We start from the raw sequence: 15,316 nt of genomic DNA, 5'->3' as shown, positions 1-15,316 counted from the left end.
GCCCAGATTGTCAGTGACCTCATACATCATGATGCCACATATAATCGGTTTGTAGTCATACCTAACTTGTACATCCACACTGTCTGTATCAACTACACTCCCTTGTCCCCACCACATGTAACACATGACATTCCTACAACCTGTCCCATAACTTCCATATTTACAGAATAGTTCGTAACTGGCCTGTCATTGGAAGATACACAGCAACAAAACATTCCAGGCTGCATTCCACATGTGATCTGACAAGGATGACTAACACCATTGTGAAACCCTTGAAATCATACTGGCACTACTGGCTAAACACCAGCTGGGTGGACAATAGCAACTGTTATACCCCTACACAGAGGTGTTGCATCCACTGACCAACATAACTATACACCTCTTTGTCTGAGTATCCGTATCTGTATGCCCATAGGGGCAATCATCATGGAGTTGATCAGCACACATATGTGTTCTACACACAGTTGACTGTACACAGTTTGGATGTGTGGTAGATAAGGCAGGAACAGGAACAAAAGCAAAAAAAAAGTACAACCATCATCCACATCAGTTAAAAGTTGGCAAAAGACAACATCGACGACCAGGAGTAAATTAAAAGCGGTCCAAAAAAAAACACACATAGACATAGACTTGTGTGATGGGGAGCATGACTGTTACACATGGTGGACATTTCCAAGGCAGTGACCATGGAACTGAGTGAAGGTACATCAGAGCACATAACCCCCTAGACTGAACCAAGCCATCTGACTATATCCCCCACTCAGGCAACATTTAGAAATCACCCACTTAGGCATCCACTATACTATAATTGTAGGGGTTTTTAAGTTGCCCACTGCTGGCACACATATGCAACATAGAGCCATCTGCCTCCAATAGCTGATCTGTAAGCAGCAGTGTTTAACAGGCTGCAGTCCTGGCTCTTCTACTGCTTGAAATCCATTCAACCACAATACATACAACTACTGACTGAGTGTGACTAACACTGTTGGCTGATGCCTGCAAATTGTGAGTACTCATAGAGTTTCTTTGGTGTGTCACTGTCCTGCAAGAGGGTATTGTGAACACATGCCTATTGACATACTAATGGCCATAAACTCCATGCAAATATATATGTAGTATAATTTCCATCAGTTAGGCCTATGTACCTGGTGAGTAGCACATCAGTCACAACATGTGATGCACATACTCAGGGGTGAAAGAACTGGGCACACAGATGTAGCCTCACAAGTTTACACCTAATGTGCCTCAGATAACCCTGTCTCTACAGTGGTATGACAGGAATCATATGGCATAGCTAAGGCCACTGTCACCTGTAAGTGACATACTCATAACCTCCAAGTACTCTTACCTCAGCATGCCAATATCTGGTGCAATGGCCATTTGGTGATGTACCATTCCAAGCAGTACTGGCAATTGCACACAACAGTATGGTCCCTCAGAAGGACACTTCACATCTTCAGTATGTGTTCAATGGGGATCATCTGCAATGTCACCTGTGGCATATAGACTACTCAGAGGAGATTTGTGTCTTCCATATGGGGCAATATGTGATCCTGCTTGATTGCATATGCTGCCTATTTTTAGGTGTTATAGTAGATGGATAACTTACTGTAAGGACATTAACCTTGTATGTGGCATTAGTACTACATACTTGTGGGAGAGATTTGTATTTCAGACTTACACACACCCTTGAAACAGAACCTTGCTTAATGGCACACAGATCACCTCAGTGTATCTCACCACATGCCATCTGTGTGACTGGCTGGGCGACTCAAATCAGAACACAGGGCATCTGCCTGTATCCCTCTTGGACTGGGACAATATGTGCTGATCCTGTAACTACAGGTATGAAGATGTCTATGATTGTGAGGGCTGTGTGACCATTATGCTAGTAAAGTTCAAGCATCCTATGATTCCATAACATAATGTCAAATGCTCTAACAGGGTCACACATAAACATGGCTACATTGAGACTAGCACCCCATCCAATCACTGCATACAGGACAGACTAAGGCACACACATAGTACAAGTTGGCTGTATGTAGATGACAACACTTACCTATGTAATGGTACACACTACAGATCACAGTATGTGATGCCCATAACACACCACATGTCCGCTAGAATGATCAGTACAGGACATATTATGCATGATGACATCAGCAGGCCTTGACATGGTGAGATATTTAGGGGGTCACATCAAATGCTACAAATAAAATACTGCAAAAACCTATCTATTTCTAAGTTACCAATGTGATCATATTTATGCCATCTGGACATATATATGCACCAAGAAGCCTGGAGTGAGATTAGACCCTCTACCTATCTAGTCTTACACACTGTTTATTGCACATGCCACAGTTTAAGTCTGATAATACACTGTCAGCTGGTAGTCTTAAGGTGGATGACATCATGAGGCCTTGTAAAAGAGGGCAGCTCGGAGGCCAGCAGCAACTTACAAGGCCAAATGTTCATAGCCATTACAGGTACATAGCCATGAGGACATGTCAGCTGCTTTGCAGGGGGATACACACACACACACACACACACACACACACACACACACACACACACACACACACACACACACACACACACACACACACACACACACACACACACACACTCACACACACAGATGCACAGCAAGTAGCCTGGAGTGAGATAAGAACTCCTGCCTATCTAGTCTTATTTACTATAGATCACAGCACGTATTGCATGTGTCACAGGCTGAGTCTGTTGTATATGTGATTCTAGGTACAGTATTTGTGCATTACATAAGCTAGACTTGTGTAGAACAGCATCTGTGGCCTGCAGAGTGATATTCCTTCATACTGTTATCTGCATCTAGTATCCTAGCAGTGGGATAACTATTATTATGCTAGCTATGTGTGTACAGTTACCTGTATGACTATATGTGGCTGATTGTAGTTATATAGGCAAATCTGTGGGCAGGAACACTGTGTCCTGTCCATGTGTGCATTGACAACATTATACATTGCACCACATGGTCACCTGCAGCCCTCTATGTGGTGACATCCAGCAGGCACAGGGGTTTGTAGGTAATTTGATTATGTACTGTTGCGCCTTTAGTTTGCTTCTTTTGAGCAACAATATGGATGTGTGATAGTGCAGATTTACTCACCATTATTAGGTTATGTAGGACAATACAGACATCCACACAAATGTTTATGCAATTAACAGGCATGTATATATAAATGTAGCTGTGTGTGTGTGTGTGTGTGTGTGTGTGTGTGTGTGTGTGTGTGTGTGTGTGTGTGTGTGTGTGTGCATGATATGTATATGTGTCATGTAGGTATATGGGGAGAGACTATGTACCATTGTGATTAATATAGTTCTATATATATCACGTCTATATGACATTGAAGCTTTAGTTAGTTGAATAACTAAAGCTCGATCTTGTAATATCAAAACAGGAGGTTCCCTATTGATTTGTCGACAGCTTAGGTTGCTGAATGCATATTCATTGACACCTAAGTATCAAACTCTTAAAATAGCGAATGGCCACATCATCAAATTTTTTCCTCTGGAAAGAATTTGCACGGCTATTCTCAGGGATTTGCCCTTTCCCCAATGTAGAGCAGTCTTGAAGTTGGTATATTTAGAGGGCTGTGCCCCCCACTCTCCCCCTAACTAAATATACCAACTCCGAGATCACTCCAAACTGGAGAAAAGGGCATAATCCACATAACGGCCAAGGGAAGCACTTCCCTGGGTTGAATCATCTGTTCGACATTTTACTGTTTTGATATTACAAGATCGAGCTTTAGTTATTCGATTAACTAAAGCTTTGATCTTGTAATATAGACCCTATATATCTGTATATATCTATTTGACACTACATAGCAATTGATATACTATGTGTGTGAGAGAGAGAGATAGTGACAGAAGTATATATATACGTATATGTCTGTATGTATAGACACATATATACGTAACAGATCATTCTGATGATGGGGCAACATAATTGCACTCATTTTAACTAAGTGTTTTGGCATGTCCAGTGTGACTATCAGTACTTATAAAGTGACTCTAGGCTACACCTACCTGTACTCCAGTCTGGGATTTTGTGTGTTGCAGACCATTCCTCTCAACTGTTCAGAGTTTTGCAGAATGTTCAGAGTTTTGGCTTATAGTTTTGGTCTGTTTCTCACAAAATTTGTGGTTTTCTGGCAAATCACTTGGATGAACTGAGGATTGAAGTCACTAAATAATAACATACATTTGAGTTTCGGACTTCAAATCCTTCAGAAAAATGTCTGTAGAAACAAACCTTGTTATTCATAAGTTCATAGGTTCATATGTGTGTACTAGGCTAATGGCCCTGGAGCCTTTACAAGCCTAGGCCATAGGATTAATCTGGCATTGTGCTACCCGACCTTAGTTCCCAGTGCCTCTGTTGAGTAGAGCCACTGGAATGATCCCTGTGGTGAATTTTCTATTTCCCATCCACTCATCAAGATTTCTCTTGAAGAGGGCCAGTGAGGTGCTCTGTTTGACATTTATGGGAAGTCTAGCAATGTTTTAAGTTTATGAGAGAAATATCTAAAATATCCCCCCATTTGTGTGCCTTTGTCCTCTCATTTTCTTGGGCTTTGTCCAAATTTCTTGCACTTAGAGGTTGAGAGGTATGTTACAGACACTGACATCTGTCTCTATTTCTGCAGTATTGCACTTCACTCAAAATACCTCTGACATTCCCCAGCCATCTGCTGTACTTAATATGTGACTGAGGTTAATAATGTTACACCACAATCAGAATGACAGTAAGTGAAAACACATGCAAAAGATGCAAATACTTCCAGATTAGAACTATCAACACCATCACCCATGCTGACTTCCCTAATCCACTGAGTCACACAGGCTTCCAGACAGAGATAAGTCATTTGTCACACCTTCAATTGCATAAATAAGTACATTGTTATTTCTGCTTTGTGTGGGACATGCAATGTGTGTTAGAGTACTCTGTTACAGACCTGAAATTGTTTGGTCTGCTGATATACCATTGATGATTTACTGTTAATGCAGTTATATGGAACCCTGTTGTGTTGTGGGTGGGGGAACAACAGCACATGATCTGCTGGGGTGGAGAGTTGTCCAAATATCATATGACCCAACTGTTTAACATCTCCCTTGACTGATGTAGTGAATATTCCAACCATTGAGGCTTACTGATTATTAGGGGACACATACTATTGGGCTGGGTATCTGTAGTCCCATGTGGATGCTGCAGCTGTCCAAACAGCCCACTATATTTCCTACATAAATGCAGCAGATCCATACATATGATACCATATTATATTAATTCTGACAAGTAGTGTGTAGGTTAGAGACTTACCTTGCGAATGCAGCAGTTGACAGAACTGTAGCTCAGGGCTGACTCTATGTGATGCAAGCAGTACACAGCCAATGCATGGATAGGCACAGGTTGTGTGGGTTGCCCTGCATCAACAGTTTTACTATATGTATGCAAGTAGGAGTAAGGTGTCAGTCCCCTGGGCCCTAGGTTGTCAGTGAATGTGCTATGCATTGTCTTTTAGCCAGAGCATACTGGGCATGCCTGCATCTGCCTACAGGGACATCATCAAGGGGTTCCTCCTCCAAGTCCTCCTGTGATTGTGGCTGTGGTGACCTAGGTACTGGTGGGGGCTGTGTATCCCTTCCTTTTGCTGATTCTGCTCTAGCTGTTTCCACAGGATCATACTGTGTAGCATGGCACATACTGTGAATACCTGTGTACATGTGGCTGGAGTGTACTGCAGGACTCCACCAGATAGTTTAAGGCACCAGAACCGTGACTTCAGAAGCCAAAACACATGCTCTATGATGTTCCTAGTTTGTGTGTGTGCCTCACTGTGGCATTCTTCCAGGGGTGTGTGTGCATTTCTGATGGGTATCATCATCCATAGTTCCAGTGGATAGCTGGCATCCCCCAGTAAATGGCTGCATGGGATATCTCCCCCTAGCAAACATCTGGTACAGCTGTGATGCATGCCAGATATGGGGGTCATGATAACTTTCAAGGCTGCCAGCACACACATTCATGATAATGCCCTGGGCATTGCACATGACCTGGCAGTTGATAAAGTGGTACCACTTGCGGTTGACATAGATTATACCCTCCTTACTGGGAGGTGACCTGTGTACATGAGTGCAATCTATGGCATCCAGTACCTCAGGGTAGTGTGCTACATGGTAGAAGTCTTGCATACTGCTGGCCCTCACCTCTGATGTGAGGGGAAAAGAAGTGTTCTCACTGGCATGTGGTAGCATGGCATCCAGGAATTGGTGGAGTACCCTAGATGCTGATGGCTGTGAGACCCCCATCATGTCCCCAGTTGGTCTTTGGAAGGTACCTATAACTAGTATCCTAAGGGCTACACATACCTTTGTTTCCACTAGGATGGGTGCCCCTCTGTTGGCTCTGGGTCTGAACTGAGGTTGGCAGAGCTCAGTGAGTTCTTGTAGTAAGTCTCTGTCCACCCTGTAGTGCTAGCCAATCTCAAGCTCATGTAGCTCCTGAAAGGTTACCCTGGGCCTGAACACTCTTCTCCTTCTCTGTCTAGGACTATTGTCAACAGCAACAGCAGCACTGGCTTCATCATCCAGCACATACAGATGTAGCAGACCTGCAACAGCCCCTAGCATTCTTTCAATTAAAATTCCCAAGTCTGTACTCCAATGGTGCAGAGTATGAGGGAAAACTCAGATTGTAGGGTGTATGCATATTTCATAGTGCTCTGCCATAGGTACTAACTCTGTGATTGGCTACCTATGATGCACTGCACTTGCCTAGTGTCTGACTAACAGCATTTAATTGCCATAGCTTAAGTTAAACAGGGGTCAAAACCATTAATGTCATTGGCTTTTAGATACACTCAGCACTGTGGTGCACTGCACAGCCACATGCATCATAGGCAAACAAAGCTTAGAAGTCAGTGTACACACCCCTGAAAGGACATGGTCAGCACAGTGGTGTGCTGCATAAACATGGTGAAACAAGTGCTCTACAGTAGGTAAACAAAGCTTAGAAGTTAGTGCACCCACACCCCTGAAAGCACATGCTGAACATGGAGGTGCAACATGCAAATAGGTGCAGCTAAGCTGAAATAAGCTTAGAAGTTATTGAACACACCCTTCCCTGATGGCAGCTATCTTCTTTGTAAACACCAACATAGGTCTTTACCTGCACAGAGGGGATATGCCGACATGATTACCCCTTTATGCTATTCAGTAGCTCCACCTCATTTGCATAGGGATCTGTGCTCACAGGCTAGAAACTACATGCTTCAAAGCCCTACCACATTAGCAACAGCACCAATGCACCACTGCAGATACTTTACACAGGAACAGGATCTTGTAATACAGTTCTGTCGCATAATATTAATTTTTTTTTTCCAATATTTTTAAAATTTTTTTTTTATAAAGCATGTTTGCATACTGCAGCACACTGTGCAAACATGCCCAGATTATTAAAAAAATAAATGTAATTTAACTTACTTCCTTTAATTTTTCAGACACGGAGGATAGTTTCACTCATATCTGTATGTGGTATGCCATTTCTGTCCATCTATCTACATTTTTATAGCCCCTTTTGTCTGTCTACATTCCTGTACATGGAATCTTTCCATGTACACTACAGAGCTGCCTATCTGCTTGCTGGATCACTCTACCTGCCTCACCTGCATGAGATTCACCTGCTTAGGAGGTGATTTGCATGCCACAGAACATTCCGTGTTGGCACATGCATGCGCACTGTCCAGCAGTATTTACTGAATCTAAAACATGCTTACATTCATGTAAGCAGAGTGGCACAATGCCTACATGGTAAAAAAGACCATGCAGGCTTTATTACATACCCCCCAGTGAGATTTCAGCATGGAGAAATCATTTTCAGTTCACTCACGGTAGCAATAACTAAGTGCATGTTATATGTTTTGCTTGAAATGTAAGTTCTAAATAAAGTAATAATATCATTAAAAAAGTATGTAATTTAAGTTAACTATAGTTTTGTAAAATTTCTGCCTTAAATAAAGTACCACTTAGTACTTTGGGTTAGTGTACCACCATCACTCACCAAAAGTTATGCTTCGAATAATAACCACACAGTAACCAGTGCCACACTGATTAGAGGATTCATAATGTAATCAGTAATATTAGTTGCCTGTCAAATAACTAAATACATTATTGTTCATATTAATAAGATGTGGGTGGTGCACTTTTGTTAGAAAATATTCTACTTCAGGAACATTAAATAAGTTAACCGTGCCACATTAAAACATATATATGCAGGTTTTCTCAGTGCAAAATGAAGAACATGTCATTAGCTGCTTTTAAATGAATATGTGGCACAGCTTGCATATAACACATGGTAATATATTATTTTCAGAAGGGAAATGAGAATAGTATGATGTCTATACATTAGAACTCAATCTACCTGTAGTTTCAGCAGGTTTGCCTCAGTATGTTGCTTTAAAACAATGAACATATTCTAATTTATAATATAGCTGTAGCACATATGTTAATAAATCAGATATAGATGGTAATACTATTTTATTATTTCAAGTTTACACTTCCCAAAAGGAATGTGTTAGGAGTTAAATTTATAATCTTATAGCAAAAAACTACAAATGGTGTCACCCTATAACATGTCTTTGTGTGACATTCATATAGTCCCCTCTTATTATTCACACTTTGAACAAATAAATAGTTTAAAATGTGTCATTATTTTAATTTAACATAAAACTTGTAGTATAAAATGTTTTACTTACAGTATGTATTCAAATACAAATGGTAAAGTTACTCAGTTTTAAAATGGTTCGTTTTAGTTTTCTTCATATTTCCCATGTAGTTCCTGCTTCAAAGATGTCAAAAGTTACAGAATACTTCCTTCCAGATGTGCAAGCATTTTTCTGTGAATATGGAGTGCTGTTTGAACATGCAGAAGCTTGAGCCCTGTTTAAAACAACTCAGAAGCACTGTAAGAAAAGTCAATGGGAACATAACATTAAAAGAGAAAAACTAATAACACATTTGACCCGTGGATGCATATTGCAAGCTGCAAATTACCTGGAAAGCCATTTTTACATATTGATTTCATAAGAAAATGTCAAAAAATGGCTAATATGTATTAAAAGCATTTAACTTATGATTTTAAGCATGTACCTATCACAAATTATAGTTGAGGACCTTTCTAACAGATAAATTAAAATATATTTAGTGAAAGGTGTAAAGAAATGTAAACAGTGAAATAAAGCTGATTAAGTATAGAGCTATATGTGTGGATGTATATTCAAACCCACCCCATGCCTGTATTTGCACTAATATGGACTTATACTATCATGTTGCTTTAGTTATACTATTATAGAAAGTTGTGAGGGTGAGGATGTTATAAACAAAACTGAATAATTTATATATTTTTTACTTATTTATATTAATTAAGGCAAAACAGTTTATCAGTACTTAGCTAACTATAGTGATGCTGTTTTAAATCTGAACTAGGGTTGGCCATGGTGGTGCAGTGGTTAGCATTGTCGCCTCACAGTCAGAAGTTCCCTGGTTTGATCCTTGGCTGGGGTGCCTTCTGTGTGGAGTCTGCATGTCCTCTATGTGGTCGCATGCTCCAGTTTCCTTCCAAAGACATGCTGTAGGTGGATTGGACACTCTAAATTGGCCCTAGGTGTGAGTGCATATGTGTGTGTGTGCCTTCTGTGGAAGGTTGGGTGCTGGGCTGGCAACTCAACACTGTAAAACTCCACTGCCAATCATGAGCAGACAGGTGATCCACTGTGGCAACCCCTAACTGGGAAAAGCCCGAAGTAGTGCAGGAATTAATATATGATTAATTATTTATTTTAAAGTAAAATAATTACCTTTGGCTGATTCTCTTTGAAGTGATATAGCAACATGGCTTAAATATTGAATTAGCATTGCAGTTACAAGATTTATTTGTCTCTAGGCTTTTTTTGTTTTTTAACAGACCACTCACTCCTTGTAGCTTGCCTTTTCAAATGTACTTAAATCCATGTCTTCAGTAGAAGTCAGTATGTCCTTATTTGAACAAAAGAAGTAGCATCTTCTAAGATGTCAAAAGTTTTGATTCCTTCAGGCAAAAATAGTTTAAGTCTTACTGGGAAGATGGGTCTTGATTCCACATTTTTTGAATGCTTCTAATAGAGTTATGCAGGCTTTTCTTCTTGAAATCACTGGAAATGAATAATTATTATCAAATTTGACCACAGAGTTCACAATTTACAAGGGTGTAGCTGACCATGCTATTTTTAGAACACTGTCTTAAACCTGAGTAGAAATGAATTTAACTATGATGGATCTAGAGTGACCAGAGCTCTATGATCTCTTTCAAATCCATAGAAAAGAGCTTCTATGAGATTAAGTAATTTTGGAATCCAGGATGTTCACAAGTTTAGCATATTGTCACCTTCCATTTGCTCAGAGACTTCCTATATTCTGAAACTATTTCTTCTTGCCCTGTTCTCCAAGTCATAGCTGTTTTGTATGATTTTGTTGTTTTGTTGTAAGGTAAAGTTGATGTTGTGTTCCCCTTCTGATAGTCTGGCATCAATGTCTGTAACAGAGTCTTCCATAGCTGCTATTTGTGTTTTTTGTTGTTTTTACATCATGTGTTAGTTCTATTTGTTTGGTACAGTCTTCTTTTATTTTGTCTATTTTTGAATCTAGTTTGTTAATTTTCAAGGATAAGTCCTAGATGTTTGAAAGAATTGACGGCAGCTCTTTTTTCATTGAATTTTCTGTGTGACTGGCTTTGAATTATTAATTTTCTTTATTTGGTAATTTCTTCTTGATATTATGGCAGGTAACTATATGAATTATTTGTAGATTTTTCCACCAAAATATTCCACAGAACTTCTACTTTGATAAGTTAGCACTTTTAGGAGGTTTCTGATGAAAATGACAAAATATTCCTGTATAAAAATCTGAAAAAAGCAGATCAATCTGTGCTACTCTCAGTTTGCCATCTTGACCACCCCCTCCCCCAATAATCTACTCCATTATAAAATGGCAAATGTGGAGTTAGCCAAACTGATGGTGTGGACACTTGCTACATGTTCAGCAAAGTAAGCTGCTCCCAAGCTATCTTTACAGAGGAGTATTGAACTCCAGCAGGTATGCTGTCATTTATTTACCTGCATAATGCATATGCTGAAATATATTAATGAATAATGCAAAGTAAAGCTTCTTGCACTGTTATCTGTATGCATTAGTTAGAAGTGTACTGACAGCATGGCAATATTTGTCAAGCCATTTTAGAGGTTTAAATGATTGACAATACATGAAAATGGTAAGCTGTGTGATACATATCTATAAATGTTTCAGGGACAGCTCCTTTGAATGCATGTTTAGCATTTCAAATGTGTTTTTTTACCAAAATGGTTCATGTGTCAGTTCTTTAGAGGGTGGAGGGAACAAAGAGAAGTTACAGTTATGTCACAAACTAGAATGGACTGTTCTTTTGGGGGGCAGCACAGTTGAGTTACTGCTATGGCACATACAAGGATATTTTGCCCTTGCTACTCTCCTTGTTTTTATCCTGCCAGTTGTTAGTATTTCCCACAGTTACTTTGCAGTTATGTGATTGCCATGTATATTATCATTCTGTTGTCTTTTAGAACTGAAAATGTCATTAAGGTGCAGACCTTCCTTCAGTGAGGCAGAAAAACACAATCATAGTGGGTGTGCTCTGTCAACATGGCACTATTTTTCTTAGAAGGGGGTCATCCCAATATACCAGAGAAGCTGAGACTACAGCAGCTGAACATTGCAAGCATAAATGCCATGACTGGCTATGACCAAACTTATGAGCAGGTGTGCCACAGGGCCACTAACATGCTCACATCTGCATGCATGCAGCTGCTGTTGCCTGAGACCAAAGGGTAACTGTGGGTGGGCCTGCTGTAGAACCACCTCTCACCCTCAGTGAGGAATTCCTGGCAGATCTTCTACAACAGGACAACTCACAACAGAGCAGCCCATAATATGATTGATGTGGATGCACCTCCTTTCAGTCCCAGGAAGAATGCCCAGGTAGGCTTTGTTATGTGACCAGTTCAATACTGTTGTATAGTAAAACAATTAAAATAAAAGTTACTTCTGTGTCACATGTGTTTCTTTTGGGGGGGGCTGAATATTGTTACAGTGATAAGCTCAGTTTTGAGTTGTCAGTCATGTTCTTGTTGAAGTAACACAATATGCTGATTGACACGAGTACATATAATACCCTCTGTCTTACTGTTAAATGTGATGATGTTGGTCTTACCTCTTGCTTAACTTATTTTAGGACCATCAGGAATTCAGCAAAGTAGGCCTCCTGCCAATAGTAAGCCAAATCAATTTATTTCAGTACTGCAGATCAATTTCTAGAAATATAAGGTGTCATTTTAGATTTGCTGTGTGTATTGCTGTACTGCCTGTAATAGTGGTAACACAGTTACTTGTTTAGCATATACTGCACCATATTAGTACAGGTATTAATGTATACCTGTATTTCTCCCTTTTTATAGCACTTGATCATGACAGTGGGAGTGTGGGCCCTGTGCCAGCTGATGTTACTGTCTCATCAGACACTGATAATGAAGGTGGTGAAACTGAGGCACAATAAGGGGGTACAGAGGTTGAATCTGACACTGAAGTTGACATCCAGCTATTCCTTCCATTTCCCTGGCCACAGCTAATAGGTCTATGCCTACCCAGTCCACTGAGCCCACAGATATAAGACAGGTGGAGGGCAATGACATTGATCATGGAAGTATGGCTACTGCAGCTTCAGTGCCAGTTGCGTCTGGCCATAGCCAAAGTGCTGGTGAGGTGCAACGCAGGAGGGGAGATACGGGTGGTTAGAGGGGGACCTGTTGTCCCTCCTATACCTGCTGCAGGTGTCTCTTCCTGTGTCACACAATGTATGTTTAGGGCCATCATAGAGGCATAGGCATGTTCAGAAAGATGCTTCAGACAAATTCTCAGGGTTGTGGATGTGATGCAGTCTGACATGTGTGTCTGCTGCCACCGTGTCACCAACTTCCTGGATCAGATGAGTAGCACATTGGAATGAGGGGAGGGTCTGAGATGGACTGAGGGGTGTCTGTCATGGAATGAGCAGTGTCTGTGATGAAATATCTGCTGGGAGGAGAATAGCTTTCTCATGGGCGTAGGTCAGCCACAACATCTGCTGATAGCCAATTTGGCTGTTCCCGATCACACTTCCTTAGGGGCAATACTTCTGCTGGTCCATCAGTGAGTGTGCTGTCCACACCCGGAGGTGGCAGGCCTTGGGGTCATGATCTTGGGTGGTTACATGTAGCAGCAGTCCATCTAACCATGGGCATGGAGGTGCCAGTTCAACTCCTGGCAGAGCTAGTTCTCATGGTTGGGGCTGACAATCATGAACTGACACCTATAGCATGCATGCATGGCTTACACATGTCCAATATACCAGGATGTAAAGCTAGCACTGAGCTTGGCTATGTTCATGAAGACTCTCACACACCACTTTCACATGGAGGACTCCTACAGACACATACACAGCCTTCCTAATTCTCTTTCTCCCACACACACTAACTGACCTTTTGTGTCAGCCTAGGCCACCTGCCCCCCTCCTCCAGCATCCTGTGAAAGTGATGATAGCTATGTAATATCCCTGTTTTCTCGCTTTTGGATTCAGGGATACAAAACCTTTGTGTCTGATGCACAGGGTGCATTGCTGCATTAATGCTTAGTATATCTACATTTGTGTTGCTGAACTGATAATTGTACCTGTCAGTTATATTTGCCTTGCCAAATGATACAGTGGATAGCATCATCATGACAGTACTTTCTAGTGTACTTTCGTTCAAATTTATTCTTCATGAACTTCTTCAGAAAAAAGTTAACCTCTCAAAAATTAATATATTTTTTATGAAGCTTTGACATTCTAAGCTGTTTGGAAAACAAGACAGTTTTTTTATTTTTATGGTATGATTTTATACCTTTAATTTATAGTATCACAAAAGTCATGTGATGTGTGATGTAACTTATAAGATGTGTGTTTTGAGAGGTTAACTTTTTTCCTGAAGAAGTTCATGAAGAATACATTTGAATGAAAGTACTAAAGAATTGTGTTCGCTCCTTCATTCCATCTACAGATTTTGGTTTGAGTTTCATTTTCCAGTTTGTTGTGTGCTTATAAATTTTTGTGCTTTGACTTGTCCCAGACTGGGATGGCCTCAGAAGAGAGTACACAGGACACTTTGTTATACCTCTCAGTACATTTGGTGCCTGAACAGTTTACAGCATTCACCAAACAACTTGCCAGGACAGTTACTGGAGCCATTCAAGATGTTTTTTCTAGATTGTGTGGGTCCCAGCAGCAGTATCCAGTTGGTTTGGGTTCATTTTCACAGTCTCGACCACCATTGGGCATTGCAAACAACAATGAGCAAAGGCATGAGGGTAATGATGCCACTAACACACCTGCCAACAGCAGCAGCGGTCTAAGTGGGAATAAAATTGTACACTTAGATGGCAGCATTTTGGAATATGTGTTTAAGGAAGTCAACATTCCTTTTTTGGACATCATTTTCAAACCGAATGGTGAAAATGTAAGTACTGTTGTTAATAATAATGTTACAAGTCATTATGAAGATGTTGGCAGTTACAGGAAAGTCATTTTTGAGCTTGAGAAGCTCACGGTTTGTATTATATCTATGGAACTGGAGATTTTATATCTCAATTAATGTATTAAGCATAAATGTGTTCCACAGGGACTAAGACTATCAAAATTTCCAAACTGTGTGAACTTTTTTGACCCATTTTACATTGAGTTAGTTAACTTATTCAATGAAACAGGGGTCAACATGATGCATATGCTTGTAACACATTATTTAAAAGAGATTGACACAGTCAGAAAATATGGCAAATTTAGACAACAAAATAAAGGGACATTGTTGTTTCAATATATTTCTGATTTATATAGTAGCATTGGGGCCAAAGCTGATAGGCACAGAGCCTCTGTAGTCACAAGGAAGCAGTCTAAACTGCAGAGGGATCTTTTGGCCTATGCCAAAAAAAGAGGCCTACCCTTTACAACATTGGCGGGCTTTTCAGGAGAACACTATCAATACCAATGCAACTAATTACAACAATGTCAATGAATGATAATGGAAGTGGAAACAACAATAGTATGACCACTAATAATAACAACAATGTCCCTAACAACAATAACAATAACAGCAACAGTAACACAGTTCGGCAAGTTTCAGTTTTTGCTAAAGTGGTTTCATCT

The sequence above is a fragment of the Protopterus annectens genome, chromosome 10.part0, assembly GCF_019279795.1.
Source record: "Protopterus annectens isolate FY-2018-M chromosome 10.part0, PAN1.0, whole genome shotgun sequence".
NCBI classification, from domain to species: Eukaryota; Metazoa; Chordata; order Ceratodontiformes; family Protopteridae; genus Protopterus; species Protopterus annectens.
This window is presented reverse-complemented; position numbering follows the sequence as displayed.